A 6,000-nucleotide genomic window follows, 5' to 3' on the forward strand; every position below is an offset into this window, starting at 1 on the left:
ACCGAAACCCAATGGCGACACAGGTCCAGACGCGGACCACACCCGCAAACACTCCGCAATTCCCAGGCGGACTCTCCTCACAGTCAGCGCAGGAACGCGGAGAGGAGGCCACTGTCACCGCCGCCTTACTCCCGTTTTCCGGCGAGGGGAGAACAGTCGATGAACCGCCTGCACCGGCGGACCTATCCTATGTCACACCCGCACCCCTCCGCACCGCATCGCTACTCCAGAACGCGGTTGCGGGAGGCTCCAACGACCCAGTTCCGCCCTACGAACCCCCTGCTGTCCCGCCTGTCGGGGGTGGAGACCCTCCAGACTCGGATGACGGGCAACCGCCCGCAGACGCTCCGCAGGGCGGAGACGGACCACCTCAGGGCCCGGGTCGCCCTCCTCAGCCGAATCGAGGGCCCCCACCCGGCGGTCCACCCGGCGGCCCTGCGGATGATGGAAATGACAGCTCGGATTCATCTGACTCCGATGCGGACGACGAACCGGACGTTCCGCAACTCCTCAGTCGGCTCCTCGCCGGCCTCACGCGGACCAACCGCCGCCTCGCGCGGACCATGGAGGCCGCACTCACAAGGCCGCGCGAGGGCCCCAAGGCACGACCCCCTGAGCCCTTCGATGGGGAGGACCCAGACAAACTCGACAACTTCATCACCCAGCTCACCCTCTACTTCGGGAGGTACCAGGACGGTTTCCGCGACGATGCGGACCGCGTCGCAACAGCCCTCACCTACCTCAAGGGCGACGCCTATGCCTACTTTGGCGACAAGATTGCGGCCGCCCGCGCGCGCGGAGACGCTCGAGTCCCGGATTGGTTCCAGAGCTTCCGCGCATGGAAGGACGAACTGATCCGCGTGTTTGGGCCCAAAGACCCCATCAAGGACGCAACCCGCAAGCTGAAGGCGCTCAAGATGACCGGACGCGCCTACCAGTACAACCTGGCCTTTAACCAGCTTGCGGCAAAGATCAACTGGAATGAGGAGCCGCTCCGCGACCAGTACTACAATGGACTCCTCGACCGCATCAAGAACGAGCTCTCCAAGCGGGAGAACCCCGCAACCCTTGCGGACCTCCAGGTTGAGGTGTTCAAGATCGACGAGCGCTACCTGGATCGCCAGGAGGAGATCAAAAAGGAGCAGGCCGCACTCCGCACCACCAACCGCGGATCCAACCCTGCTCCGCACCCCCGCAACAATCACTCCTCCGGTGGTCCTGGTCCTTCCTCTTCCAGCTCCACTCCGCATCATTCCGCCTCCTCACACTTCCGCAACAACCACTCTCGTCACCCTCATTCCCCGCACACAACTTCCGCCGTCCGCAAGAACGGCAACCCTCCGCTCCGCACGCTTCCACGTCCGCGCCCTCCGCCTCCTCCGCTAACTCCTCTGGAGGCGGCAACCGCAACAACCGTCAGGGCGGTGGCCAGCAGCGCCCTTGGAACAACAACCTGGACGCTAACGGTCGCCTCCGCCCTGAGGAGCGCGAACGTCGCATGCGGAACAATCTTTGCCTTGTCTGCGCTGCCTCAGGACACCGCGCAGCGGACTGCCCGCGCACCCGCCGTGCCCGCAGGGCCAACGCGTCCGCTCCGCAGGTTTCCGACTCCTCTCAGTCGGGAAATCACTGAGCAGCCCTGTGACCTCGCCTTTCCCTCAGGGCTGCGTCTCCGCCGCAGAAAGGCTTGAGGTCCGACTAAATGCGGCAGCCCTCTCTGATCCCAATGCTCTTTCCATTCTCTTTTCGATTCTCCGCACCCCAACTCATTCCTTCTCTCTGGACTCTGCTGAACTCCGCGCCTTGATTGATTCGGGTTGTACGGACTGTTTTATCGACTCCGCATTTGTATCCAAGCACAATATCGAATTCTATGACATTCCGCCTGTTCCGCTTAAACTCCTCGATGGAACCATTTCGCGCTGGTTATCGCAAGCTGCGGACATCACGCTCCGCATCTCCTCAGGCGAGGAATTCCATATCAAGTGCTTCATCACAACCCTGGATGCCCTGTATCCGTTGGTTCTAGGACACAACTGGCTTGCCCGTTACAATCCGTTGATTGATTGGCGCAGAGGCCAGATACTCTCGTTCGAATCATCCGATAACTCCTCCGCATTGAGCTCACTCGCCGCCGCAAACGTCGAGACCTCCGCAACCTCCAGCATCCCTCCGCCTCTCTCCGCACCGGAGCCTAGTGCTCCGCCCACTTCCCCTCCTTGCGCATTCACCAGCAATCCAGTTCCAATTTCTTTTGTCAATGCAGCCGCTTTCCGCCGCGCATCCGCGATGCGTGGCTCACACTCCTTTTCCATTTCCCTTTCCAAGAGCGACAATGTGGTGCGGGCATGCGCCGCAGCAGTTGATGCGGAACTCGTCGACCTCTCCTCTGTTCCAGAGGAATACCACGAGTTTGCCGACGTGTTCAGCAATGCCAAGGCCTACACCTTGCCTCCGCATCGATCCTACGACCTCAAGATCGAGCTTGACGCTGCCGCTCCGCTTCCACCGAGTCGTCTCTACTCCCTGTCTCCTGCGGAGACCTCCGCACTCCGCGAGTTCCTTGAAGAGAACTTGCGGGCTGGTTTCATTCGCTCCTCCAACTCTCCCCTAGGCGCTCCCATCCTTTTTGTCAAGAAGAAGGATGGATCGCTCCGCCTTTGCGTCGATTATCGCGGACTCAACCGCATCTCCAAGAAAGATCGCTATCCGCTTCCGCTGATCTCCGATCTCCTCGACGCACCCGGCCGCGCGAAGGTCTACACCAAGATTGACCTGAAGCATGCCTACCACTTAGTCCGCATTGCGGACGGGGATGAGTGGAAGACCGCATTCCGCACACGTTATGGGTCGTATGAATGGCTGGTGATGCCTTTTGGGCTGACCAATGCGCCCTCCGCATTCCAGCGATTCATGAACGATATCTTTGCGGACATGGTTGATGTCAGTGTCATCGTCTACCTGGATGATATCCTCATCTATTCCGACAACATGGAGGATCATCGCAAGCACGTCAAGGAAGTCCTCCGCCGCTTGCGGAAGCATGGTCTCTTCGCCTCCGCAAAGAAATGCGAATTTCATGCGGAGCGCGTGGAATACTTGGGTTACATCTTGTCGCCTGCAGGCCTCACTATGTCTGCGGACAAGACCAAGACCATCCAGGACTGGCCTGAACCGCGCTCTGTGAAGGATATACAGTCCTTCCTCGGTTTTGCCAACTTCTATCGACGTTTCATCCACAACTACTCCGACATCACTGTTCCGCTCACCCGCCTCACCCGCAAAGACACCCCTTTCGTGTTCGGCGACTCCGCACGTTCCGCATTTGAAACCCTCAAGTCCGCATTCACTTCCGCACCCATCCTGGTGCACTGGCAACCCGACCGACCCCTGATTGTGGAAACTGACGCCTCTGACTACGCCCTTGCCGCCATCCTGTCCCAACAACTCGACTCTGGCGAAATCCACCCCGTCGCATTCCATTCCCGCACTTTCCAAGCTGCGGAGCTCAACTACGACGTCCACGACAAGGAGCTCCTGGCTATCTTCGAGGCCTTCAAGATTTGGAGGCATTACCTCGAGGGATCTGCGGAGCCTGTGAATGTGATGACGGACCACAAGAACTTGGAATATTTCGCCACTTCCAAGGTCCTCACCCGCAGGCAGGCGCGCTGGTCGGAGTATCTCTCCCAGTTCAACCTTGTCATCCGCTTTCGCCCTGGAAAGCTGGGGATGAAGCCCGATGCCCTCACTAGACGTTGGGACGTCTACCTTAAACAGGGAGGTAGTGACTACGCGTCAGTCAATCCGCACAACTTCAGACCCATCTTCATCAATGAGCAGCTGTCCGCATCGCTCCGCGCAACTTCGATCATGCTCCCCGCACTCCGCGCATCGATCGTAGTTGATGAGGGAGCGCTCCTCAAGGACATCAAGGCTGCTTACTCCACGGACGAAATCGCTTCCAAACACCTCCCCACACCTTCCAACCCTCGCTGGACTCTCTCCGCAGATGGTATACTCCGCCAGGACGGACGCATCTACGTTCCGGACAACTCCGCACTCCGCCTCCGCGTACTTCAGCTCAAACACGACCATCCGCTTGCGGGACACTACGGCAAGAACAAGACGATTGAGCTGGTGCGCCGCGACTACGTCTGGCCGGAACTCCGCACTTTCGTTGCGGACTACGTCCGCTCCTGCACAGTCTGCAAGCGCAACAAGTCTCCGCGTCACAAGCCTTATGGTTTGCTGAAGCCCCTGCCTATTCCGCTCCGCCCCTGGGACTCCATTTCGATGGATCTCATCGAACAGCTCCCTGCATCCGGCGGATACACGGATATCTTGGTGGTGGTGGATAGACTGTCCAAACAAGCCATTTTTGTTCCGACAGACTCCCGCCTCACCTCCGCAGAACTTGCGCGACTGTTTGTGCTCCACGTCTTCTCCAAACATGGTGTTCCTGGCCATGTAACCTCCGACCGCGGCTCCGAGTTCGTCTCCCACTTCTTCCGCAGTTTGGGGGAAGCCCTGGACATGAAGCTCCACTTCACATCCGGCTATCACCCAGAAGGAGACGGACAGACAGAGCGGGTCAATCAGACGCTTGAGCAGTATTTGCGGACCTACTGTAACTACCAGCAGGACAACTGGCATGAACTCCTCCCACTTGCGGAGTTTGCGTACAACAATGCGCCTAGTGCCACAACTGGTGTTTCGCCATTCTTCGCTAATAAGGGTTATCATCCGAACATCTCTGTTCACCCTGAACGCGATCTTGCGAGTTCCGCAGCCCGCGACTTTGCGGTCGACCTGCAGGAGCTCCACGAACACCTCCGCACCAGTATCGCCAGCGCGCAGGAGTCCGCACGCCGCTATGCGGACCAAAAGCGCTTACCTCCGCCAGACTTCAAGGTGGGCGACCGAGTTTTCGTTAAGGCCCAGTTCTTCCGCACAACCAGACCTACCAAGAAGCTCTCGGAACGATACTTTGGCCCTTACGAGATCATTGCCCAAGTGGAAACGGTTTCCTACACTCTCCGCCTCCCCGACTCTCTCCGCGCTGTTCACCCCGTCTTCCACGTCTCAATGCTCGAACCGCATTACACCTCTCAGATTCCGCATCGCCACGAACCGCCTCCGCCTCCAATCGAGGTGGATGGGGAACTTGAATACGAGATTGCGGAGATCCTCGACTCCAAATTGGATCGTCGCCGCAAACATTGCAAGCTCCTCTACGAAGTGCGGTGGCGCGGATACGAGAATACGGACGAGGAACGAAGCTGGCTCCTTGCCACAGAGCTTGAACATGCTCAAGAGATCGTTGGAGAGTTCCACAAGAGGTACCCAGACAAGCCTGGTCCCCATTGGTGATTCCCCGCATTCCCCGCATTCCACAGTTGACTCCGCATTTCTTCTTCACCTTTGTATCCTTTTATTTTCCCAAGTTTTACCTTCGTCTCTCCGCTCTCCGCAATTTTCCGCATCCTGTTTCTTCTGCTTCTTTCTCTTCAATTCGTGGTTCCGCATTATTCCTTTCCTCTCTATGCTTCCTCCACTCCTCTATGCCTTACCTGTTTGATCTTTTTTCCTGTTCCGCATTCCTCTCTTCTTGATGTTCCCGCTTACTCCACTTATTCCACTTGCCTTCATTTTCCTCCACTTCACTATGACTTCCCTTACTCCGCACGTTATGCTTCAATTTCTCCCTTGCCTCCGCTTCTCTCTCCTCACTTTCATTTCCTGTCCGCACTTTTCATTTCCACTTCAAGAGGACAAGAAATTATTTTTCACTTCTCCGCAAACGCACCGCAGAGTCACAAGCATGCTGATGATGCCGAGTTGCAAGATGCGGACATCAGATTCTGTGCATGGACCGAGTCCTAACACAAGCCTCGAGGGCTCGGCCTTAACAGGGAGGTACTGTTAGGGTCTCGAAACATCCACCCACATCCACCCACAACCCACCAGCCTTGACCCACACTCCCCGCACAGTCTCAC

The sequence above is a fragment of the Coprinopsis cinerea genome (genome assembly GCF_000182895.1).
Source record: "Coprinopsis cinerea okayama7#130 chromosome 12 map unlocalized cont3.12, whole genome shotgun sequence".
Lineage (NCBI taxonomy): Eukaryota > Fungi > Basidiomycota > Agaricomycetes > Agaricales > Psathyrellaceae > Coprinopsis > Coprinopsis cinerea.